Source organism: Geotrypetes seraphini, chromosome 10, assembly GCF_902459505.1.
Source record: "Geotrypetes seraphini chromosome 10, aGeoSer1.1, whole genome shotgun sequence".
NCBI lineage: Eukaryota > Metazoa > Chordata > Amphibia > Gymnophiona > Dermophiidae > Geotrypetes > Geotrypetes seraphini.
The window spans coordinates 120,903,432-120,930,548 of record NC_047093.1 but is presented as its reverse complement, the minus strand read 5'-3'; the positions used below and the strand labels follow the sequence as shown (position 1 = coordinate 120,930,548).

Sequence of the window (27,117 nt, the reverse complement as noted above, 5' to 3'; positions counted from 1 at the left end):
GTGGAAATAAATGCAAAAAGCCCTTTTCCCCCTGGGAAAAACCTTTCTACAGGAAAAGGGGCAAATGTCACTGGGTAGACCTGTGTACTCAGTGGTGTGCCTTGCTTGGCACAAAGAAACAGAATGACACGCTCTCTTTAGCTGCAGAGCAAACCCATTTTTCAAAGTCAACTTGTGCACGTGTCTTAGGCTTAGAAATTGGGCTGTTGTGTCTGCCCTCTTTGAGCTGGATGCAACAGTGGACACAAAGACTTCTCAGTTCTTCTGAGTCGGAGAACAAGGGACCGAGGTGCAGAGGAGCTGCCTCGGCTGTACTTGTAGCTGATGTCAGCAGTAGATCAGAGTGGACCAAGGCTGTGTAACGTCTGGTCTTTGGGGAGAAGATTCCTGATTCCCCTTTGCTTGTGTGTTTGCTTTCTTTATGCTCCAGACTGCCCTCTGTCTGCTGAAGGAGGAATGACTCTTAGAGAAGATTTCAGGGCTAGCTTCCGTTCTCTTCCTTATTCACTGGCAATAAAGGAAAGGGAGACAATTAAGGAGAGAGAGAGAGGTGCACATACAGACAAACGCTGAGAAGCCCAGAGCACTAAAGGGACACGCACAAACACACCCACCCACCCTCCCACCCAGTGAGTGGGCAGACGAGAGACATGCAGGAATCTTCAGCATCTGACATTCTTGTAGAGCTCAGTGATTGAAAAGGGCGAGAGCTGGCAGCCGAGGCCAGGGCTTGAGAAGCTGGAATTCAGGAATCGCCAACCTGGAGGCGCAGATGGATCTTTGCTGGTGACAGCACCCTGTTTCTTCCTTACCAGAAGAATGAATGCCTGTGCAGGTAGGAAGCAGCTACTCATGTCTTGCTTTTTTTTCTTTGATTGCCTGATATTGCCAGAGAGATTAAGAAGGCGAATAGAAGTGGGGAAGGGAAGGGAGCACCCCAGTGCTGTTCCCTGGTGCAGATGTGCCTTGGGGGCTTACCTCAGAGACACAGGCTATAATTAAGAAGGCTGGAGAATAATACTTAGCTCCTGACAGTCAGGCTGCAGTAACACGCTACTGAGGGCTTTGCAGAGGCTCCCAAACAATAGAGCAGCTTAATGCTTGTTGTGCCAACAGGCTTCTAATTCAATTAGGATGTAAATCAAGGCACAATGCCACAGACAATCCATGCACATACTCTGTGCCTCTCCAGCCCCCTTCAGTCGCCCACTGAAGGGAAGATCTCTTGGGGGGGGGGGAGGGGAGGGAGGGGGGCTTGCTGATGCTGCCTCCACTGTCCGCTCTTCTGAAAAAGGTGGCAGCAATGGTGGCGATAAACGGTAGGATGCCAACCGTGTGCTGGACAAATCCTGCCTGATGCCTACCCAGGGCTGGAGTTGTACGGAGAACCCTCCTGTGCAGTGCTGGATTTCAGACGGGGTCTTGTCCATGGTGCTGAAGTGGTGACTGTTTTTGGTTTCCGGGGAAGACCAGCAGTTTACCTCTTGAGAAGGTGAGTGACTGAAGCCCAGAATGGCCTGTATTAGATGCACGGGATTGTTCATTGCTAAATTTTAGATTCCATCCAAGTGGTTTACCTATAGAGATCGATTACAAGAAGCACAAATGCATACGCCTTATAATGAGATTTCAGTGTGCATGGTGGGGAATGAAGCTGGGAAGCGCTATAAGAGAAGCTGGTGAAATGTGTAAAGAGGTCAGAATGGGGGACTTGAGAGCATATGAGGAGCCAGTTTTAGGTATGAGCTATTGAACTGATTATTTCAGATTATATGGTTGCATAATGCAGACTGACATTATAAGGAACAGACAGGGACCATAACATGTTATAAAAATGGTTTGGATTATATACTGGTTGGAACAGAGCAGTTGAGCGTTATGGAGGGCTGAACGATACATAAAGAATTTTTGTGGCTTTATATTAAAGAAATTGCTTGGTGTATAATGGAAGGGATGAGACATTCAGCAAGTGAGTGTTTGAGAGGCTGCAGTTGTGACAGAGTTGGGGGCAGGCTGTTGTGCTTTTTTTAGGAAAGCTGTGATTGGGGCAGAGGCATAGAGCTGGCCTGTGCTGTAACAGGAATCAGAGAGCTATAAAGAGGGTGTGATTGAGACACCAGCTGGAAGGTTTAGGGATTCATAACGTGAGTGATTATGAAGTGAGGTAGGTCCTGCATGGTCCAGCTGTAATCTGCTTTATGGATGATGAGACAGAGGTGTGAAGGATCCAACTAAAGCACGTCAAGTGATGACATCTTTTCACCATTTGGTAGATATATCATAAAAATAGAAGGCACGAGGTGCTCAGGGCATGGGCTGAAGAAGGTGACATAGTAGCTTGCAGTGCAGGGGAGGAGATGTAGGAGGATCACAATCAAGCAGATTGCGAAACGGAAAGGATGGAGGATCTCGGCCATGGGTAAGGAGGAGAGGTAGTCCAAGCATCAAGAAAGGGGGGCGGGGTAGATCCAGTCCCAAAGAGGGACGAAGTGGGGAAAATGATGGGATTGAGGGGGATCCTAGTGGGTGGATATCTTTTGCTGGTGATTGTTGTAAGTAAGGTTTAGCTCTACTTGTAAAGTGGTTTAAGAGGGCAGAGTAAGACTTGCCAATAGCATAGAAACATGATAGCTGATAAAGACCAAATGGTCCATCCAGTCTGCCCATCTGTAGTAACCATTATCTCTTTCTCTCTCCGAGAGATCCCACATGCCTATCCCAGGCCCTCTTGAAATCAGACATAGTCTCTGTCTCCACCACCTCTTCTGGGAGATTGTTCCATGCATCTACCATCCTTTCTGTAAAAAAGTATTTCCTTAGATTACTCCGGAGACTATCACCTCTTAACTTCATCCTGTGCCTTCTCATTGCAGAGCTTCCTTTCAAATGAAAGAGACTCGACTCATGCGCATTTATATCATGTAGGTATTTAAACGTCTCTATCATATCTCCCCTCTCCTGCCTTTCCTCCAAAGTATACAGATTGAGATCTTTAAGTCTGTCCCCATACGCCTTATCACGAAGACCACGCACCATTTTAGTAGCCTTCCTCTGGACCGACTCCATCCTTTTTATATCTTTTTGAAGGTGCGGCCTCCAGAATTATCCATAATATTCTAAATGAGGTCTCACCAGAGTCTTATACAGAGGCATCAATACCTCCTTTTTCCTACTAGCCATACCTCTCCCTATGCAACCTAGCATCCTTCTAGCTTTCACCATCACCTTTTCAACCTGTTTCGCCACCTTTAGGTCATCACATACTATCACACCCAAGTCCCGCTCTTCCGTCGTGCACATAAGTTCTTCACCCTCTAAACTGTACTGCTCTTTCGTTTTTTTAAAGCCCAAATGCATGACCTTGCATTTCTTAGCATTAAATTTTAGCTGCCAAATTTCAGACAATTCTTCAAGCTTCACTAGGTCTTTCTTCATATTATTCACACCATCCGGGATGTCTACCAGTGAGTCGTGAATGCCGGCTCTGTGAGAATGACATCTGAGAACTGTTTGCAGGTTCAGCTTTTGTTCTGTGTTTTAAATGCTCTCGCTTCCTATTTTTGGCTCTGAGGTCTCATTACTCCTTGTGTGTGTTCTGTAGGTCCTCTGTTCAGTTATTCAGCCATGAAAATTGTAGAGTAGTCAGGCTGAGATTTGACTCCTGTTCCAAGTACTAATTCTTTCCAGCAAGAGCAAAAATTAAACAAGGACATCATCAAGAGATAGAAATATGAGAAACAGGCCCATACACCATCCTCACAACATGCACTCAGTATCTAAACTGCCTTCCATTACTGATCATCACTTTATTTGAAACTCTTGACCTACTCCAAAGGCCATTATTGAGATGGCTTGGGGAAATCCACTGCTTATTCCTAAGATAAGCATAAAATCTGTTTTACTTCTTGGGATCTGGGTTGGCCACTGTTGGAAACAGGATACTGGGCTTGATGGACCTTCGGTCTGTCCCAGTACGGCAGCTCTTATTTGAGCCAAGTCTAGGACAATCAAGCCATTATGACATCACTGCTGAGGTTGACTCTTAGGCATTGGTGGAATGAAGCATTATTACATCACAATCTCAGCTCTGGAATGTTGCTACTCTTTGGGTTTCTTCCTGGTACTTGGGACCTGGATTGGCTATTGTTGGAAACAGGATAGTGGGCTTGATGGACCTTTGGCCTGTCCCAGTATGTTCTTATGTACTCTTCAGTTTAGCTCTAAAAATATTAATGACCCTCATGGTGGGGTCTTTCTTTGAAAGACCTTTATGGTTTCTTTTCTCTTACAGGCTTGCTCTTGTAGTCTGTCCCTGCACATGAGTGATGAAGTCTTCTTCACCATTGCTTCATGGCTCAATCCAAGCTAGAGTTTAGGATGTGAGCAGAAGACAGTTCCTAATTGTCCTTGCTTCTCTGGGAGGTGTTTTATAAACTGGACAGAGGGTGCTAGAGAAGACAGTGAGGTGACCCCTGCTCTAGAAGAAGACAGTAGTGGTACCATGGCAAGATGAAGGTCAGGTATGCAGCTGGGGTTCTCCGAAAGAACGAGGTTTGTGCTGCGAGACCCACATTTTTTAAAACGTTCTCTCTGTATCTGCAGTTATCGTTTAAGACGTGCTGGAAGTGAGTTCCTTCTGCATGTATCTGTGGGATATTTACTGGAGGCCTGGCTCTAACGTGGCAATTCAGGTGTTACTTGTGGTGGACTTTTCCCAGAGATGAGGTTATCAGCTTTACTTCATATTACATTTTCCTCCCCTCCTCCAATTCGGTAATGGTTCTGAAAATTTATTAACCTCTTAGCAGGCAGACAGTATCTGATTATGCAACGTGAAGCTATTGCTTTTTTTATGTTGTTTAAATAGCTCTAAATATAACTAAGATCCCTTGACTGTAACAGGAAATGAACACATCAGAGCTCACTCAGCCCTACATCCAAACTGAAACAGCACCGCCTCTCTCCACTAAATCTCCAGCACTGAAAATCCTCAATGCTTGTCAGGCCCTCTCGAACACTGATACTGGAGACTCCCGTGGGAAGGGACCCTTCGATCAGGAAATGATTCTTTGGCTTCCACATTTTATTATGGAAGGATGTGAGTTAATACATATGTAATACTTGCCCCAATGGGGTATTTGATTGATTATCTCCCTCCCTCCTCCTATGTCACCTACTGTTAGTCTTTAATGCCTAAGAGCTGGAAAAGGTATTTTCAGAGATAACCAAGTAGGTCACTTTTTCACAGGAAGCCTGATTTCTACTGTACGTCAGGTACTTGTAAGATCCTGGGCTTATTGGACCTTTGGTCTATCCAAGTATAAGAACATAAGAGCTGGTACAGAGTGCAGGGTCCATCAAGCCCAGTATCCTGTTTTCACCAGTGGTCAACACAGGTCACATGTGCCAGGCAGAAACCCAAAGAATAGCAATATTCCAGAACTGGTATTGTGATGTCATAATGCCTCATCAGTGATGTCACAATGGCTTGATTGTCCTAGACGTGGCTCACATAAGAACATAAGAGCTGCCGTACTGGGACAGACTGAAGGGCCATCAAGCCCCAGTATCTTGTTTCCACCAGTGGTCAACCCAGGTCACATGGATCTGGCAGGATCTCAAAATATAGTGATGCTTGGGTCCTTATGTACTTAAATGGGAAAATCACCCCGCTGAACCATGCACAAAAGCTTTAGTGACAGTTCCATTGCATATAGTTCCGTTGGAGAAAGCATGTGTGTGTTTAAATCACCTTAAATAATCTCCATGCATTCGATGTCACTCTCCAGATAAGCAGTGGTGGTGCAAATATTTGGACTGCCCTCCTGCCAGGGACTTTAGAGACAGTAAAGCAGAACAGCTTAAACTGTGTCTTAGGGCTCCTTTTACAAAGGTGCGCTAGGGCCTTGACGCATGGAATAGCTGCTACTGCCTCCTTTTAAGCAGATGGTAATAATTTTGCTAGCGCTAAAACCACTAGTGCACCTTCATGAATGGTACCTGAATGCAGCTGGTTGAATGTCTTTGCTCTGCCTCAACTGGAATAGTTAAGAGGGACTTCATGGTGCCTCTATCCATAGGGTCTTTCTGAAAATTCATTGATAGGAGAGAATTCCTTCTCAATGTCCTGCTCACACTTTTCAAAATTGAAAACTATGCTTGTGAATCCAAACTACATCCCACGTCGACTCAGGGTATGAAAGAAATGGGCAATACTCTGGCGACAGATACTTACCACGCATGCTTTGAGCATGCATTTTTATCCACATACACTCTGGGAGGTTTATAACCATTTCCATACATAAATCACTTGGAAGGTGGGGGTCGGAGATGTAGTTGGAAACTGACGTCTGGGATTTAGATTTATGCTGATGAGGTCCAAAGTTTGGAACCTTGGGTCTGGTATCAAATTAAATGTTGTGTGTTGACTTTAAAATATTCTTGCAAAGTAAATTGTTGTAGGTGGGGTCCTCTCTCTAAACCCCAGAGCTCTTGTCATGATGCTAGATACTTTTGCTACCTTAAAAAGAGGAAGAATGCAGTTATAAAGCAACCTGATACCTTTGATAAAGCCATTTAGTGGCAAAATGGGTCCTGTCGGGGCTGGCTAGAAACTCTGCATGTTAAAAGATATGTAAAAATCTCTTATGAATTAAAAAATTTAAAAGTTTAATATCAATAAAGAGGTTTAAGTTGAGCATAAAGGAGGAGGTGGAAAATTGTGGACCTGTCAGTCTTGATATCACACAGCAATGTTTAAAAATCAAGCAGATCTCCGAGACCCTTCATCCTTCTATTAAAAAAAGAAAAGCGCTCCACAGTGGGATTCTTCATTGTTTTGCACTGTTGCCAGTTAATCCCATTTACCATCTTCCTTGGTACATTAGTCCTTTCAACTAAACCCCAGAGTCGTCATTATGATGCTGGGTAATAAGGACCTATTGGTGATATCTGATGTTGTAGGTGGGGTCCTCTCTAAATCCCACAACTGTCATTATGACACTGGGTAATAAGGCCCTGTTGGTGATATCTGAAGTTAAAGGTCTAGCTTTCCTAGATACATAGCACCACTAGCCATGAAGGGGGATGGGTGATGTTGCAGTTGGCTAGGCAGATTCAACTATTTCTATGATATTGCAGGTGGCTGGCCTCTTCCATCCCAACTGTGGCGACTCCCTCTGTGTGGATTTGCTCAAGAAACTCTTGCACAATTTGTTCAAAATAAATACCCTAGTACAGAGAGTGATGTGAAGAGGGGATCTCTCTTGTAGGTCTCTCTTTCAAGCCCTTCTTGATCAAGGTCCACTGAACTTAACAAGCAAGTTTGAAAAATATGAGCCTAATCATTAGCTTAACTGTAGCCCTTTCTTTGCCAGGTTTAATCGAGGGTGGCTTCTTTTTCAGAAGTAGGCCTTGGGTAATGAGACTCTTTAATGCTAGTCTTTTTTTGTAGATGAAGAATATATGGCTTTTTTTTTTCTTAGCTCTGTTAGGATATGAATGATTTCAGTTGGGTTCAACTTATGCAAGTACCTGATTATAGAAACATAGAAGATGACGGCAGATAAGGGCCATATCCCATCAGGTCTGCCCACCCTACTGATCCACCCCCAAGTCTACTATCCTAGGGATCCCACTCCTGGTGACAGGTTCCCTTGGCTTAACCCTCTAAGGGATCCCACATGGGCATCCCATTTGCTCTTAAATTCTTGCACGCTGTTTGCCTCGATCACCTGCACTGGGAGCTCGTTCCAAGGATCAACCACTCTCTCGGTGAAGAAATATTTCCTGGTGTCGCCATGAAATTTCCCGCCCCTGAGTTTGAACGGATGCCCTCTTGTGGCTGAGGGTCCTTAGAGAAAGAGAATCTCTTCTTCCATCTCGATACGGCCGGTAATATACTTAAACGTCTCGATCATGTCTCCTCTCTCCCTACGTTCCTCGAGTGAGTACAGCCGCAAATTTTTCAGCCTTTCCTCGTACGATAGATCCTTGAGCCCCGAGACCATCCTGGTAGCCATCCGTTGCACCGACTCTACTCTCAGCACATCTTTTCGGTAGTGTGGCCTCCAGAATTGCAGGCCACACTACCGAAAAGATGTGCTGAGAGTAGATTATGGATCTAGGTGGGTGTAATGTCTGGGTCTGAGTGGTGGATGGTAATGAGGTTGATTCTAGGATGTTTTCTATTGACTGTACTTTGCTTTGTATAGTCAATGGATTTGAAAAACAGATTATGAAATGTGAAAACTCATATATGGGCATGAAATTTAAGTTGACAGTGATGTACCTGTTGTGTTGTTGGCGTTGATATCCTTTTGGTTGCTGAAGAGTTGTTGTTAGATGCCATTGACTTGTGCTCGAGTCTTAGTGACTTGATGAATTGCAGATCTTAAAAGTCCAGAAAGGTCCTCTCATTCTGAAGTGACTCTCTCTGTTTCATAATGTTTTAATATTTTAGCCGCCTGTTCTCTGTCCAGCTTATTTTCTGTGCTCTGGGCCTTCTGTTTGCTGTTATAATTCTCCGCTTCAGTGTACCTTGGGGTTTTAATAAGTCCATCGCACCTTTTACAGGAGCAGATGGCCCTTCTGTGTTATTTGGTAGATATTGTAGGGGGGTCTTCTAAACAGGAGCGAGCAGATGTAGCTTGCAGCTTGAAGTTTGACCTGCAGCTCTTGTAAGCATTTAGCTAATAAGCTGTGAGCTGTTTTGCTCTGCTAGTAGAGGTTTCTGTTGCAGGAGTTTGGCTAACATGAAGTGGAATTCACTGCTTCTACAGTTGAAGCTCTTGGAGAGCGGCTTGTGTTGGCTGCCAGTATGAGGTATGTGTGTCGACCTCGGTGTATCCTGTCTGGTAAGCTGGGTTGTTAGTGCCTGGTTCTGGCTTTCAGGGCTTTCCTGCTGTATTTCAATCCAGAAATGATTCATACTGTGGAGGAGTAGAAAAAAAGCCACCTCAAGTTTTCTCTGAATAGAAGGTTCTCCAGAAAACCCATGTAGGCGTGAAACTCACGGATCCTAAGAGGTGGTGGGTATCTGTGTGAGTGAGTGGGAGGACGGAGGCAGGAAAGGTTCTGTGTGTGGGTATTTGTGAGAAGAGAATGCCTAAGACTCAAATCGCATTAAAGAAGGTCAGCAGAGGGGAGTTTGGATTTAGGTTATGCCTTTTTCACCTGTACCCCAAGAAGAGAAAGTTTGCATTTTGCTGTAGGAAATGATAACTTGATAACAGAAAAGCTAATGAAATCTTCTGATAAAGGACATCGTCCCTGAAATTGTGAGAGGAACAAAGATGGAGAAGTAAATGGTACAGATGCTCAAATAGTACACTGGTACCACTGTAGCTGAAGAGGAAATATATCGGGAAGAGGTTGTAGAACGAGAGGAAGGGGAAGGCTCATGCATGAGGCAGAGGGCATGAGGCTAAGACAGTGGTCTCAAACTCGCATTCCAGGGGCCATCTGTGGCCCACGAGGTACTATTTTGAGGCCCTTGGTATGATACCATTGTTCTGGAACGTCACTGCTGTAACCTCACATAAGCGCTTTCCTGCGCCTGTACGTGATTGTGAGGTAGAGTGGAGAGGACCATCGCGTACAGACGCAGGAAAGCGCTTGCATGAGGTTAAAGCAGCGAGAACGTAATCTTGTGGACTCCCGCAAAATCTGGCACCTCTCCTGGCGGTGACTGCTTGATGTAAGATGGCGGTTTGTGTCTGGGGCTGCAGGAGGTGAGAGCTGAAGGCGGTTGCGGACGTGACCACCGGTCAATTAAGGCACAAGTAGGATATTGATTCTCCCCTAGAGGACTCCACCAAAATCTTGTCTCTTGCAGTTGATACTTTAGAATCTAAATCACAATTTTGCATGAGGTAAAAACTCTTTATAGTTTATAAATCTTTCCTTAATTGCTTCTGATAATTTTAGCTGAAAACAGTGCAACATGCAGAATGTGGAAAAACTATCTAAACTTCACTTTCTGTGTATAGCTGAAATTATCAGAAGCAATTAAGGAAAGATTTATAAACTGTAACGAGTTTTACCTCATGCAGGGTTGTCATTTCTTTATTAAGACATTAACTATTTTTTTCTGCGGTACCTACAAATCCAAAATGTGGCCCTGCAAAGGGTTTGAGTTTGAGTTACCTCTTCATGGACAGCCTCCTAGTGGGAGAATTCAATATCCCCAAGGACTCTATGAAGGTCTTAGGACTAGATTCACTAAGCCCACCAATCAAGTCACGACCACTTAGTGACCCCTTTGCGACCTGATTCATTAACCTCTGTGCATGCAAATACAGGCAGACAGTGATTCACAAAAAAAATGAGGCACACCGACTGGGCTGGCCAATCCCAAAACAAGCGACTGCTGGGGACTAGTCGTTCACGCCTTTCCAACTGCATCTCCTGCTCTCTGCCCTGATCGGATGCGATCCATGGCCTTAGTGAATCTAGCCCTCAGACAAATAGACTTGTACTGTATCCAGCTGCTTGAAAGTACTGCCATCAGGATGATCACAGGTTCCCAGAAATTTGATCATGTAACCCCCCCACCCCTCTCTTCTGAACATGCATTCTGGTTCCTAATTGCTCTTAGAATTACATGTAAGATATTGCTCCTTGTTTTCAAGATACAAATGACATTGTTCCTAGCACGGCTCATGACACCTTACCAGCCTATCCATTCCCTTCATTCTACCCAACAATACTTTTTAGCTATACCGTCCTTCAGACAGATCATGTACAACTACTGGGACACGGGACACCCACAACTCAATCTTTTCCGTAGTTGATCCCACACTATAGAACTCTTCACCCTCACGTTTGCCTCTGTTCAAAACTGATCTTAAAACCTTTCCTTGCACTTAAGCCTGCAAGATCAATTAGACACATTCCTCGCCCTTCCCTTCCATGATCTTCCTAGTCTACCTTTTCTTTCAATTATTGTAGGTTTTTTCCTCCCTACCCTTTTACTGCCGTGCCTGTTCCTTCCTTACTTCTGCTGTCTGTTAGAAATGTAAGTTGCTCAGTCATTTGTCTTGATGAGTGGGATAACAAGCGCAAATTAAACTTGGAAACTTGGAAGACAAGGGAGATACAAAAGATGACCTAGTTTACAAATTGTTCACAGTAGATATTAGTAACTTCTAAACAAGTAGGTCGAATCCATATAGGCCAAGACCCAAGAGGGAGGGACAAGGGGAGAGAACTTGAGTTTAAACAGAAGGACAGCGGACGATGCACAACAGCAGAGTGTATCATGAGACCCTCTCAGAGTAATAAGATGGAATGTGCGTAGGCAACGTATCAAAGTGCACTCAGAAATTTGTTTAAATCGGGTCAACGGCACCAGGTAGAATTAGGGCGACTTCTGTATCTTTTGGATTCAGTTTGTTACTGGCAGCAGTGTTTAGGCTTCAGCTGGATCGGGGTCCTTTGCGTGTATCTCAGCAGGCAGCAGGTGGATAGAGCTGCTTTGTCTGAAATGTGTTTATCAGGTTTTAGGTTCACATTTGGGATAAGCTCCCCAGTGACTTGTGATCAAAAACAGTTTTCTACAGTTCACAAATATTTTCCCTCTGTTGCTTCTCCATGAATTTGGACAGAATGTTTTTGAGGTACTGGATATTTTTAATGTTTTGGTTGTTTTTTTTTAAAGAGTATATGTTATTGGTTTAAAAGTTTAGCTTGTATTTTATTTCATATTTGTTTCATAAGACCATAGGAATAGCCTTACTGGGTCAGACCAATGGTCCATCAAGCCCAGTAGCGAGTTCTCACGGTGGCCAATCCAGGTCACTAATACCGGGACAAAACCCAAGGAGTAATATTCCATGCTACTGATACAGGGCAAGCAATGACTTCCCCCATGTCTTTCTCAATAACAATGCACATGGTTTCAGCCACATGGGATGGAGATGTTCTTGGAGCTGCGACTTGTTTAGGATTGCATGGATTGTATTTTCAAATTTATGCATGTTAAGTGCATGAAAAGCAGTGAGTGCAATGGGGCTGGGATGGTTCAGAACAGAATCACAGGTAGGCGTAACACAAAGCTTCACCACCCAACACAGGAGACATCGCCAGTGAAGTTTCCTGAGGAGAGAAAAGGCGCCCTGGGCCTGAAGAAAGTGGCGCTCAGGCCAGTCATAAGGTCCCCAAGTCACTGGGGTTTCAAGATATCCCAGATGAATATGTAGGTGGCAACTCCAGTGTATGTAAATACACATCATTGATAGTCATCTAACTTGCTAGTGGAGGGATTGGAGGACATGTTTGTCTCCCTGTTGGGCCTGTATAAAGGACAAGGGTGGTGGTAGGGGAGGGATAGAAGGTGAGAGGAACAGAGATTTCCCATTGAAGGCCCTGGGAGGAGTTTGGGGCTCCCGACGACAAGTATGGTGGTAGCTCAGCTTGGATCGGTTTTTGCTTTGATGCTCTAAATCTAAACCAGGATGGCTGTCTCCTTGATGTTTGGCTAAGAAAATTAGACCCTTTGTTTTCCTAGTTTTGGGTTGGGGGAAGGGGGCTCTTTGGTGTTGATAGAGGAACTGGTAAGGACTTAGGCCCAGAGTCTGCGTTGCCCCATGAGTTACCCCAGCTTTAGGAGCTATAAAGAGAAGGGGATGACTCAAGTTGAGGCCCTGTAGCCAGGCTTTCTGTCGGATGATCTGAAGCTGGGACATCGCAAGTAGAAGAGGAATCCGTGGTCACTATTCTCAGCAAAGAGCCTTTTGGGAGCGGGGTCTGCATGTGGCCGTCAGATTCAATGCCCATGTCTCTGGTTAATATAGAACACTGTGGGGACGCCTGAGAGAATGAAGATTCACTAACCTTTAATTAATATGGGCAATTATTAGTGTGTCCGAGGTGTATGCAGAATTATCAACAAATAAGAGCGAGAACTGGTGTCCACTCCGTGGGACAGAGACAGTTAATAAATCAGTTTTCCTGTCTCATATGAGTCTCTTGGTGCCTCTGGTTATTTAAAAAATTTTCCTTCTCTCTTTACTGTGTGTGTCTGTGTGTACACGTGTGCACTGTGAAAGCATTGGATCTTTTTCAGTGTCATGGGTACTGTGTGGAGTTATGTGAGAGCTGTAAGCATGCAAGTGCATTCAGATGCAGGCCAGGTTGCAGGAAGCTACTGTATGTGAAATCTCTGGTTAGAGCACAATGCAGCTGCAGCCAACGTGGATAAATTGGCCTACCAACAGCACCACACACACAGCGTCAAATCTGGTTATTACCAGTGGCTTTTTAATGAGCATGCATGAGGCCTGATACTCTGCCTCCTCTGCGGGGTCATTCAAGCCTATGGAAGGAGATCAGGGCTTTCGGTTTATAGGGATGTTCCACGCTGGTATCTATACATAGTGTGGTCACCACTCAGTCACTTACAGACCGTCCACTGCATCTCCTTTATTCTCTAGGACTTGGTTAAAAGATAGAAAGCAGAGGGTAGGGTGAAGTGGCCAGTATTTTCAGAGGAGAAGAGTAAATAGTGGGATTCCCCAGCGGTCTGTGTTTGGCCACAGCTTTTTAACATATTTATCAATGATCTAGAGATGGGAATACCTAGTGAGATAATTACATTTACTGATGACACACAGTTGTTAAATTGCAAGAGGCTTGTGAGACTGGACGACTGGGTGTCAAAATGGCAGATGACGTTTAATGTAGAGAATGACACGGGGACAAATTTGTCCCTGTCCCCGCAGGAACTCAATTTCCCCGTTTTTGTCTCTGTCCCTGCCCCAGTCCTGTAAGCTCTGCCTTAACCGCACAAGCCTTGAACACTTTTGATTTTAATGTGTTTGAGGTTTGTGCAGATGAGGACAGAGCTTGCAGGAGTGGGGCAGGGACAGGAAAAGAGCTCGCTGGGATGGGATGGGAAAATGAGTTCCTGCGGGAATGGGGAAAAATTTGTCCCCATGTCATTCTCTAGTTTAATGTGAGCAAGTGCAAAGTGATGCATGTGGGAAAGAGGAACCCAAACTATAGCCACGTGATGCTGGGTTCTGCGTTAGGAAAAGGATCCAGGTGTCATTGTTGAGGATACGTTGAAACCCTCAGCTCAATGTGCGGCGGCAGCTAAGAAAGCAAATAGAATATTAGGAATTATCAGGAAAGGAATGGAAAACAAAGGTGAAAATGTGTTAATGCCCTTGTATCGATCTATGGTATGGCCACACCTCAAATACAGTGTGCAATTCGACAAAAATGATAAAAGTGATGGGACATGGGATGACTTCCCTATGAGGGGAAGCTAAAGTGGGCTCTTCAGCTTAGAGAAGAGATGGCTCAGGGGTCTATAAAATAATGAGTGAGTGGAAAGGGTAGATGTGAATTGCTTGTTCACTCTTTCCAAAAATAGCATGGATTAGGGGGCATGTGATGAAGCTACTAATTAGTAGATTTAAAACAAACTGGAGAAAATATTTCTTCACCCAACAGGTTATTAAACTCTGGAATTCGTTGCCGGAGAATGTGGTGAAATTGGTTAGCTTAGCGGGGTTTAAAAAAGGTTTGGTTCCTAAAAGAGAAGTCCTTAAGCCATTATGATGACAGACTTAGGAAAATCCACTGCATATTTGTGGGCCTTCTGTGTGTGTTTGGATTACTGTGAATACTCTGGGCATTGTGAATGTATCTGGATTAATCTAGCGTTGCCAGATTTCCTCTTTGGAAAAAGGGGATGCCTGTCCCTGCCCCATTTTGCCCAAAGCCCCAACCCCCCCCCCCCCATGAACTTCCTTGAGCTCGAAGGCCACATTTGGAAGCTTTTGTGCATGTGACATCGATGCAATGACATCACACACATGCGCGCGTGAGTATGATGTCATCATGGTGATGGCCGCGCATGCACAAAAACTTCCAGACACGGCCTCCGAGCTCAGGATTTCCAGAACCAGGACAAATTTCCGGGTTTTGGAAATCCCTCCAGACAGTCCTCTAAAAATAGAGACATGTCCTAGTTTTCCCAGATGTATGTTAACTCTAGCCTTGATCGTATTGCTGCAGGGACCTGTACTGGGACCAGTACTATTTAACTTATTTATAAATGATCTGGAAAGTGGAACGAGTGAAGTGATTAAATTTGCAGATTACACTAAACTGTTCAGAGTTGTTAAAATGCATGAAGAGTGTGAAAAATTGCAGGCAGACCTAGGGATAAGTGTGTTCACCAAGGTTGTGGATCCCAAGAGCTAAAGGCCACTGATGTCCAACCTCAGCCCTCGCCAGGTCGAGTTTTCAGGATTTCCCCAATGAATATGGATGGGATCTAGTTGCAAACCACAGAGGCAGTGCATTCAAATAGATCTCATGCATATTCAGTGGGGAAATCCTGAAAAACCAAGTGGATCGTGGCTCTCAAGGACCGAGGAAGGACATCCTTGATTCATACAAAAATACAGTACTTGGTTTCTGACACTAAACTGTTCAACGTTGTTAAAACGCATGCGGATTGTGAAAAATTGCAGGCAGACCTTAGGAAATTGGAAGACTGGGCGTCCAAATGGCAGATGAAATTTAATGTGGACAAATGCAAAGTGATGCACATTGGGAAGAATAACCTGAATCACAGTTCCCGGATGCTAGTGCACAAGAAAAGGATTTGGGTGTCATTGTAGACAAATAGATTAAACCTTCCGCCCAAAGTGCAGTGTCAGCCAAAAAAGCAAACTAGATGCTAGGAATTATTTTAAAAAGGGATGGTTAACAAGGCTAAGAATATTATAATGCCTCTGTATTGCTCCATGATGCAACCTCACCTGGAGTATCGCATTAAATTCTAGTCTCTTTATTTCAAGAAAGATATAGCTGCACTAGAAAAGGTTCAAAGAAGAGCGACCAAGATGATAAAGGGGATGGAATTCCTCGTATGAGGAAAGACTTAAAAAGGTTAGGGCTCTTCAGCTTGGAAAAGAGACGGTTGAGGGTAGATATGATTGAAGTCTACAAAATACTGAGTGGAGTTGAACAGGTACAAGTGGATTGATTTTTCATTTCGTCAAAAATTACAAAGACTAGGGGACACTCGATGAAGTTACAGGGAAATACTTTTAAAACCAATAGGAGGAAATTGTTTTTCACTCGGAGAATAGTTAAGCTCTGGAACACGTTGCCAAAGGATGTGGTAAGAGCAGATAGCGTAGCTGGTTTTAAGAAAGGTTTGAACAAGTTCTTGGAGGAAAAGTCCATAGTCTGTTATTGAGAAAGACATGGGGAAGCCTTCTTGCTGTGTATTGGTAGCATGGAATATTGCTACACCTTGGGTTTTGGCCAGGTACTAGTGACCTGGATTGGCCACCGTGAGAACAGGCTTGATGGACCATTGCTCTGACCCAGTAAGGCTATTCTTATGTTCTTATGTAAGTACCTCAATAAACTTAAACATTCTCTCTGTATTCTAGGCCTTGCATCAGTATATGGATTATGTTGTATACCTGACTCTTTGTGGGTGTACATGAATTACTAAACTTGGTCCTGTGATTGTACTAGGGTTACTCTCTAAATTCTAGGTCTTATGTCTGTATATATGTCACTCTGTATACTCAAGTGTTTGTGTCTGTAAACAGGGTACTCCAGTATAGTCTAGGCCTTGTGTGTGGATTACATTTGATGCCCCTGTATAAGACTTTGCTGAGACCTCATTTAGAATATTGTGTACAATTCTGGAGAAATAAACAGGATGGAGTCGGTCCAGAGGAAGGCTACTAAAATGGTGTGTGGTCTTCATTAAAGGCGTATGGGGACAGACTTAAAGATCTCAATATGTATACTTTGGAGGAAAGGCGGGAGAGGGGAGATATGATAGAGACATTTAAATACCTATGTGGCATAAATGTGCATGAGACAAAAAAAACCCATGGAATTGGGGGCATAGGATAAAGGTGAAAGGGGATAGATCCAGAAGTTACCTTAGAAAATACTTTTTCATGGAAAGGGTGGAGATAAACATATGAACATAAGAATTGCCATACTGAGACAGAGCGAAGGTCCATCAAGCCAACAGTGGCCAACCCAGGTCCCAAGTACCAGGCAGAAACCCATAGAGTAGTAACATTCCAGAGTTGAGATTGTGATGTCATAATGTCTCATTCCACCAATGCCTAAGAGCCAACCTCAGCAGTGATGTCACATTGTCCTAGACTTGGCTCATATAAGAACATAAGAGCCGCCATACTGGGACAGAGCGAAGGTCCATCAAGCCAAAAGTGGCCAACTCAGGTCCCAAGTACCAGGCAGAAACCCAAAGAGTAGTAACATTCCAGAGCTGACATTGTGATGTCATAATGCCTAAGAGCCAACCTCAGCAGTGATGTCACAATGGCCTCATTGTCCTAGACTTGGCTCACATAAGAACATAAGAGCCGCCATACTGGGACAGAGCGAAGGTCCATCAAGCCAAAAGTGGCCAACCCAGGTTGCAAGTAGCTGGCAAGATCCCAAGTAGTAAAAGAACAGATTCTATACTTCTTATCCTAGGAATAAGCAGTGGATTTCCCCAAGCTCATCTCAATAATGATCCATGGACTTCTCTTTTAGGAAATTATTTAAACCTTTTTTAAGTTTAGAAATTCATGGAAGTTTTGGACAAATACATTGGATCTCTAAAGGAGCTGAGTCTAGTTAAGCAGTCTAGATAGGCCATATGGACTTTTTCTGTCCATTTCTATTCTCTAGGCTTTCTCTGTGTATGGGTGACTCTGTATACTCGATGCCTTGTGTTTGTTTAAATTAGTCTGTATTCTTAAGGCCTTGTGTGTATTTATGGATTGCTTTGGATTTTCTGATTTATAGATTTTATTATCTGTATCTTGTGCATGTTTACAGAGTATATTCCCTGGGTCTGGTTTTTTTTAGATTACAGACTGTTTTTTGTCTGGGTCCTGGGTGTGTTATCAGGCACCTTGCTGAGAAGAGTTGTTTCTAAACTCAAGTTTCTCATGTTCAGGAGTTAAACAGCTAAAACGTCCACCAAGACTTTGCAGGTCATTGTTTAAACGCACTGCAGCTGGATGTGTCTTATATGCCAATAGCGTGTTTAAATTATTCTGGGATATTCGGTGGATCCGCCAGGTAGCAGGCGGTACTACCTATCCTGTGTTGCCGCGTGGATTACTGCCCGCTCTACAATCGCTGCACCATGGCACTATCAGGATGGTGTCACTAATTATCCGCAGCTAGGGTCGGACAAGACCTGTTAGCTGGATCACTGGCTTTCAGTATTGACCCACAAAAGCTTCTCTATATAGGTAAACTGCTTTAGTTGAATCACAGAGGGGGTCTTTTACTAAGGCGCGCTAAATCAGACCCCCAGAATGTTCTTTTAGGCTTCTGCAGCTGGCGCCATGATTGTTGTGGTTCTCCAGATCTCACCGCGTCTAGGTAGATACAACCAGCATTTCCACCATACTGTGTGCTGGGAGATGTGCAGTTTGCCTTATATATATGGTGGGTCATCAAACCTGACTGGCGGTATATCCGTTTCCAAAAATGCCTTAGATACTCCTCTTTCTACGCAGTCAAAACCATCCATGTTGAGAAAGTCCGTGCTCTCCCCTGGATGTGACTAACACGGGCATCTTTCCTCAATGGTAAAGATTTTTAAATTTCACGGTCTTGTCAGCTTCTTATCCTGGGATTGCAGTTCTTTGCGAGACCAGCGTTTCTGCTGCTGTGGAGAGGAGATTAGAGGATTTTACACGGAGGAGCTGTCGCCAGCACTTTGTATTGCTAATTAGAAATGGCACCTTTGCTGGTGAACTTCTAAGTTGAGTCCTGGCATAGCTGCTGGATTCTTTTTCAGGATAATAAATTAGTTTTGCCTTCTGATGAGGCTTTAGATGAAAATGAATGAATGAATTTCAGTGAAGGCAGACTAGTGGTGTGGGAGCCGAAAGAAGCATGGTTTGACTTTGTCCTGTTTCATTTGGGCAGATCTTGTTTTTTGCTCTCAGGTAACTACTGGATCCCAGAGCAGTACGAAAAGGGAGCTGTGAGCTCAAGTGTCTGCCATTGGCTGCACCCAGTGGTCTAGTCCTCGAGAGCCAGCAGTGAGTCAAATTTTCAAGATATCCCTAATGAATATGCATGAGAGAGACATGCGTATTCATTGTGGATATCCTAAAAACCTGAATGTCCCCCTGTTGGATAAGCAGGAACTATAAAGTGTACAGGCACAAGGGAGACACAAGATTTAACTTTAGAAAAGCAAATGTGTGCAAGACCTGGGAGAAGAGTAGAGTCAGGTGGAATTGTTTAACTTTTCTAATTGATAACCAACAAATTGGAAGCAAAGCGTAGAAAAGAGTAACCTTATGGCTAGACAGTAAACTGGTTCAAATCCCGCTGCTGTTCTATGCAAGTCAAGGTGAGGGGCGATTCTGTAAACCGGTTGCCTGCTGTTTGCATGTAAAGGGTTAGAATATGTCTTCCAATGTAGGGCGTATGACCCATAGCCCTTGTCCTATTTCAAAGAGTAAACCTTTGATTCGCATTTACCCGTTCCACTCCGTTCAAGGTTTTCTAGACCTCTGTCATATCCCAAGGGAGGAGTATGGCTGGGACATTCGAGTAGATGCGACTCCCACTTGAGCAGTAAATGACAAAATATCGCTAATTATATGTGTCACTAGCCTGCATCTCTTATAAGACAGATGCAGCCTCAGTCATAGACTGTCGCCCTTAATCCTCAGGTATGAGCTTAGACTGTAAACCCTTAATGAACAGAGGAATAACTACTCTACCTGAATGTAATTAGCCTTGATCTACTGAGAAAGCCACACCTGGAAGTGAAGAGCATGGAACGTGTGCTCACCTTCTGATCCACTGGGTTCTTAATTACCCAGTTTGGCCTTTGTTGGAGAGATTGATGGAGTTTTAATGCCCTGAAGTTTTTGGTTTGAAATGCAGATGCACAGATAGATTAACAGAGAGGAGCGGGGAGGGGGCTTGAATGGGGTACCAAGGGGGGGCGGTCCGCCCCGGGTGCACGCCTTAGGGGGGTACACAGCTGGCCAGGTCCGGGTCATCCAGTGCCGGTCTGCGCAGGGCAGGCAAGATCGCATTGGAGCCATCGGCAGCATCTGGGCTGCAATGGTGATGAGCGGCATCGGTGGCATCGGCGGCCCCTCCCCGCCTCCGATGACACTTAAGATCAGCAACGGGCCTCCTTCTATCCCCGGCATCAACAGAACTTCAGATCGGCAATGCGGTGCTCAGTCAAAAGCTTCCCTCTGACTGAACTGCCTGGGCGGAAAGAGGAAGCTGAGTCAGAGGGAAGCTTTGGACTGAGCACCATGTTGCCGATCTGAAGTTCTGTTGATGCCTGGGGTAGAAGGAGGCCCATTGCCGATCTTAAGTGTCATCGTGGGGGCGGGGCAGGGGGGCATTGCTGATCTTTTTGTCAAAATTGGAAAGGTGAGAGGAAGGGAGAGGGATGGGCCTGTGGTAGATGGAGAGATTGAGAGAAGGGGCAGATGATGGAAGTGGGGAGAAGGGGGAGAGAGAAGGGAGCAGATGATGGAAGTGGAGAGAAGAGGGCAGATGATGGAAGTGGAGAGAAGGGGGAGAGAGAAGAGAGCAGATGATGGAAGTGGGGAGAAGGAGGAGAGAGAAGAGGGCAAATGATGGAAGTGGGGAGAAGGGGCAGATTATGGAAGTGGGAAGAGAGAATCAGGCATATGATGGAAGTGAGGAGAAGGGGCAGATGATGGAAGTGGGGAGAGAGAAGAGGGCAGATGATGGAAGTGGGGAGAAGGGAGAGCAAATGCTGAATGGAAGTGGAGAAAGAGAACACATACTGGATGGAAGGAGGGATAAAGAAAAAGGACATATGCTGGATGGGGGAAGAAGATAGAGTTAGTGAGATAGTGGAGGGGTGAAGGAAAGGGGTGGCATGCTGTGGGTAGACACAGTGAAAAGAGGGAAACTGAGGACTGCATAATAAGAAAGAATTTAATTTAGATGGAGGCAGAAAATAAAGAAGGAAGACCAGAGAAGGAAAGGGGAGAGAGAGATGCCAGAGAACAGGGAAGGAGACAGAAATATCAGATCTGAGCGGAGGAAATGAGAAGAGAGAGATGCTAAAAACTACAGGGGGGAGGGAAAAAGAGATGAAAGGAGAAAGATGCCAGACCATGAGGGAACAGAGGGAAGATGATGGATTCCAGACCAAAGGTGGGGGGTCTAGAGGAGAGATGTCAGGGGGAGACAGACAGTTTCTGGAAGGGGCAGACAGTGGATGGAACGGGCAGATGCTGGATTGAAGAGACAGGGCAGACGCTGGAAGGAAAAGAGTGAAAAGAAGATAAAAGCAGAAACCAGAGACAACAAAAGGTAGAAAAAAATCATTTTATTTCTATTTTGTCATTAGAATATATCAGATTTGAAATATATATCCTGCTAGAGACATAACTGGGGACTGCAAAGCCCAGGCAGTGCTTCTTTAGCTATATGGAAGGGGTAGAAAAAGAGGGCACATGATGGAAGGAGGGGATAAATAAAAGGAGGGCACATGATGGGGGGAAAAGGATTGAGTTAGGGAAATACTGGAGGGGGTGAGAGAAAGAGGTGGCGAGCTGTAGGTAGACAGTAAAAAAGGAAATTGATGAGAGGGTAGTAAGAACGTAATCTAGATGAATGCAGAAAATAAATTGAAAAGGAAAATGAGGGAAGAAAGGGATTGCAGAAGAGAGGTGTGGGAGAGGGAAGGAGAGGAGAGAGATGCCAGACCAATGGGGGTGAAAGGAGAGATGGAAGGGGGAGGTATACAGTTTCTGGAAGGGGCATAGAAGGAGAGAAGATGCCATTTAGGGGCAGAGAGATGGCAGACAGTGGATGGAAGGAAGAGAGTAACAAGAAGATGAGAAAAGCAGAAACCAGAGAAGACAAAGGTAGAACAAACATTTTCTATTTATTTATTGCTTTAGGAGACATGTGTCACTGTTTCTGTGGTATTGCATTGTATGCAGAGTCCAGCTTCTTGCTGGTTCAATTTAACCTTTGTCTATGTATTTCTATTTTATCCCCCCTTTTACAAAACTGTGGAGCGTTTTTAGCGCCAGCCGTGGTGGTAGCAGCTCTGATGCTCAGAATTCTATGAGCTTCAGAGATGTTACCACCGTGGCTAAAATCCACACTACAGTTTTGTAAAAGGGGGAGGGGTTAGTTTGTGATGACATATTCCATACTAGGCGAAGGTGTTTTCTGTGTTCTGTGTGTTCGAAAGACATGATTTTCTGTTAGGATTGACGGTATAGGATTGATCTGGCTTGTTTAGTTTTACAATGGGTGTATTGATGTTGTACTGCTCACTGCAGTATGTAAGATGCTGCCTTTTCCTAGGTACTCATGTGTGACGTGTGGCTTGTTACTAAAAATCATGTTTTTCTTACAGATGGGGGGGGGGGCAAAAAATGATGGGCCCCGAGTGTCACATTTGCTAGGTACCCACTGGTAACCCAGATGTAATGAAAAACCAATGTATGATAGAGTAAACACTTTCAACACTGAATGTGACGATGTCCACAAATGTAAGACAGGAACAGCATAGACCTAACTCAATCCAAAAAAATGAAGGAAAAAGCATCAGAAAGGGCCCTCCCACCTCACCAAAATGGCTCAAAGAGGTGGTCGAGCGTTCACCTCGCTGGCAAAAAACCTTCCTTATGTGATAAAGTCTTATGCTGTGCTGTAATGTGCCAACGAAAATTAAATAATCGAGGAATTGTTCCACTTATCTTCACTGATCGGTACACCAACGGTGGCCAGCGTTTCGCAAATTCATGCTGCCTCAGGGTGTATCCTGACCGATCAGGTTTCTTTCAGAACAGGATGCCAAACCGCCTCTTGCTCCTTGGTGTCCTGTTCTGAAAGAAACCTGATCGGTCGGGATACACCCTGAGGCAGCATGAATTTGTGAAACGCTGGCCACCGTTGGTGTACCAATTAATGAAGATAAGTGGAATAATTCCTCGATTATTTAATTTTCGTTGGCACATTACAGCACAGCATAAGACTTTATCACATAAGGAAGGTTTTTTGCCAGTGAGGTGAACGCTCGACCACCTCTTTGAGCCGTTTTGGTGAGATGGGAGGGCCCTTTCTGAGGCTTTTTCCTTCATTTTTTTGGATTGAGTTAGGTCTATGCTGTTCCTGTCTTACATTTTTGGACATCTTCACATTCAGTGTTGAAAGTGTTTACTCTAACATATGCTAGGTACGCCACTGCCCCCATTTAACCATTGTGCTGTTTAGTGTTAAATTTGTCTTTCTGCGTTCAGTTGTATCTTTAACCAATTAGGCAATTGTTCAAACGGTTTTTATGATGTCTCTTTAGCTTTCTCCTTTCTCCTTTTCTCTTTCTCTCTAAATATTCTGTCTTGAACTTTCTTTTTAATGGATATAGTAGATGGCATAATAAGTTCAAAAGGTTTTCACTTACAATCTTTGTTAGAAATGCTGAGAGACTCGAGGATTCCCACACTCCGAAGAGGCAATTTGGGATCTGGGCTGGAAGTGTATTGGTCCATTGGATCTCCAAGTGGTTCTTATCTCTTCAGCCCCTTAGGTGGTTCCAGGATCCTCATGATATGAAAGGAAAACCTAGTATCCTGCTACAAATGCACAACTAGGTGTCTCCCTTTCTCCTTTGCCTCGGAGTGGGTACAATGGAGTCCTTGTTTCCACTACCCAGGTGATGGTACAGAGGTAAAGCACTGCCGTAACCTTTGAGGTATCCCCTCTGTTTGTTCTGGCTAGAGTAGCCAGAGTAGTTGTAACTAGTTGGCTTTAGACTGGATGGACTCTCCCCTCACTTGCAAGAGCCAAAGACAAAGAATTTGAATTGTGTTCAAGGGTTATTCAAAACTAACCCCCTCTCCTTCTTCACTCTTTCCAAAAATACTAGACAAAGGGGAAGTCACTGCTTGCCCTGGATCGGTAGCATGGAATGTTGCTATTCTTTGAGTTTTGGCCAGGTGCTGGTTACCTGGATTGGCCACTGTGAGGACGGGCTAATGGGCTTGAAGGACCGTTGGTCTGACTCATTAAGGCTATTCTTATGTTCTTATGACTAGAGGGCAAAATAGTAGATTTAAAACAAACCGGAGAAAATATTTCTTTACACTGTGTGTAATTAAACTTTGGAATTTGATGCTGGAGAATGGTTTTAAAAAAGGGGTTGGATAATTTCCTAAAAGAGAAGTCAGTAGGCCATTATTGAGATGGACTTGGGGAAATCCACTGCTTATTCCTAGTATGGCAATTATTTTGCTCTTATGTGAGCCAAGTCTAGGACAATGAGGCCATTGTGACATCACTGGTGAGGTTGGCTCTTAGGCATTGGTGGAATGAGACATTATGACATCACAATGTCAACTCTGGTATGTTGCTACTCTTTGGGTTTCTGTCTGGTACTTGGGACCTGGGTTGGCCACTGTTGGAAACAGGATATGGGCTTGATGGACCTTCGCTCTGTCCTAGTACGACAGCTTTTATGGAATTATGTTCCCTGGAGGAGTTGCCATACAGTGAGAGATTAGAGAAACTGGACCTCTTCTCCCTTGAAAAGAGGAGACTGAGAAGGGGACTTGATTGAAACATTCAAGATAATGAAGGGAATAGACTTAGTAGATAGAGACCCTTTCCACCCTTTCCAAGGTAGGGAGAACGAGAGGGCACTCTAAAATTATAAGGGGATAGATTCCGTACAAACGTAAGGAAGTTCTTTTCCACCCAGAGAGTGGTGGAAAACTAGAACGCTCTTCCAGAGGCTGTTGTAGGGGAAAAAAAACACCCTCCAGGGATTCAAGACAAAGTTAGACAAGTTCCTGCTGAACCAGAACTTACGCAGGTAAGGCTAGTCTCAGGGCACTGGTCTTCGACTTAAGGACCGCCACATGAGTGGACTCGCTGGGCACGATAGACCACTGGTCTGACCCAGCAGCGTAAATTCTTATGTTCTTATGAATCCTCACCCTTTCTAGAAGCATTGAAAGACTCTGGGAGCTCACCATCTCCACCCGGAAACCCTTAATCAGGATCCAAGGTTCTCTCTGTGTGCATTGTGTGTTTTTGTCTTAGTGTATGTATTGTTTAGAAAAAGCATGACTCCAAAATATTCACGTAGCTCTGTTTGTTTGTTTTTTATTCCTTACTAGACCTTTTTCTTGTCTAAACAAAGAAATGGACCCACGTGATCAGTGGCAGGAAGGACACACAGGTACATCTCCTCTTCCATCATGCTGTTTACCTGTTTATTCTTGGCATATCATGGCGCACTGGCTTGAAAACTGAACACAGACATTTCATTTGAATGTAAATCTACAGCCTAGCCATTGGATAAATGTGGCCACCACATGACTTTATTCCTGGAATAAAGCAAGGCTTAGGGAGTGCTAGGGAAAGCGGAGGCATTTGGGTGATGTTGGTGATGAAGAATGCTATCTAGAAAGACTCTGGGAGCCTACCATCTCCACCCTGGAGCCTTTCCACATTCACACCACCCTTTCTGTGAAGTATATTCTTAGGTTAGTCCTGAGTCTGTCTCCTTTCACCTTTATCCTGTGCCCCCTCATTCCAGAGAGACTTGCCTCCCGTGTGTTTATGTCATAGAGGTATTTAAACACCTTGATCATATCTCCCTTCTCTCGCCTTTTAAAAAATATTGCCATAGAGGGAATGGGCCAAATGGTGCTGAAGCCTTCTCCGTTTCCAACAGGTCGTTGAACAGCAGAAAGCTTCAGAGCCAGAACAGCTGGAGATACATCCATGAGAGAACCAGACGACAGCTGGGAACCCTTTCCAGCAAAAATCTACTGGAGGAAGAAATGCAATGAGGGGGAGCATGAACCCCACCAGCAGGTAAGAAAGAGAGATGAGAACGTAGCGGAAGGGAGCTATAGGGTCAGCACAGAGAGATGTCAAGAGACAGGTGGACACCGAGTTAGAGAGGATGAACAGGACACTTGGATCATGAGAGGGAAGGGGTGAAACGGTAAGTTGATGTAGCAGGACATGAGTGACTGGTTTTCCCCCCGAAAATAGTCACTGGAGCCGTTCAGCTGTGTGTGGACTGCAGAGGTGATCCACAGACATTGAATCAGAGTTGATGTAGCCCTTCACTCTCACTTTCGTCACACTCCTTCAAAGCCCTCACACGACGGAGGCTTTACATCCGTTGAATTCAGTCATTGTCTGATTTTCTCTGCTATAACAACCTACTTGCTGATTAATATGCAGGACGGGGTGTGATTCTATGCAAAAGGCTGTGAGAATTCTGCCCACTTTATAATCCCTCACTTTTTGTAGTAAGTAATTCAAACATGTCATGCAGGTAAATCTCTCTCCTCCACCCAACACGCATGTCTTCACTTCCCTTTTCTTCTAGGGAGTCTTGGACTGCGAGTTGCCAGAGCTCTAGAAAAGGAAAGTTGTAGCAGACTGGCTGTGCTGAGTAAGTCCCGTAAACTGTCACCATCCTGATCACTTCAAACAACTGGAGTTTTACTCTCATGCTCTCAACCCCAACTTGAACGGCCTCTAACACAGGGGCCTCATTCACCCCTCAGCCTCCAACACAGGGACCTCATCCATTCCTCAGCATCCATTGCAGGGGCCTCATTCACCCCTCAGCCTCCAACACAGAGATCTCATTCACCCCTCAGCCTCCAACGCAGGGACCTCATTCACCCCTCAGCCTCCAACACAGGGGCCTCATTCACCCCTCAGCCTCCGACACAAGGACCTCATCCATTCCTCAGCCTCCATCGCAGGGGCCTCATTCACCCCTCAGCCTCCAACACAGGGGCCTCATTCACCCCTCAGCCTCCAACACAGGGGCCTCATTCACCCCTCAGCCTCCAACACAGGGGCCTCATTCACCCCCAGCCTCCAACACAGGGGCTTCATTCACCCCTCAGCCTCCGACACAGGGGCTTCATTCACCCCTCAGCCTTTGACACAGGGGCCTCATTCACCCCTCAGCCTCCAACACAGAGACCTCAGTCACCCCTCAGCCTCCAACACAGGGACTTCAACCATTCCTCAGCCTCCATAACAGGGGCCTCATTCACCCCTCAGCCTCCAACACAGAGTCCTCATTCA

General features: G+C 44.8%; 1 protein-coding gene across 3 annotated transcripts in view; it reads left to right on the top strand.

The window, feature by feature from the left end:
• The window catches only part of SYT3 (synaptotagmin 3), a 109,215-nt gene that overhangs the window by 34,296 nt on the left and 47,802 nt on the right, over nucleotides 1-27,117 (top strand). For 2 of the 3 annotated variants that reach the window (XM_033962097.1, XM_033962099.1), the window contains exons 2-4: nucleotides 25,173-25,234; nucleotides 25,733-25,875; nucleotides 26,402-26,467. The gene's annotated coding sequence lies outside the window, so the exon portion shown is untranslated. The remainder of the gene's footprint in view (nucleotides 1-25,172; nucleotides 25,235-25,732; nucleotides 25,876-26,401; nucleotides 26,468-27,117) is intronic. The other variant, XM_033962098.1, reaches the window with a different exon arrangement.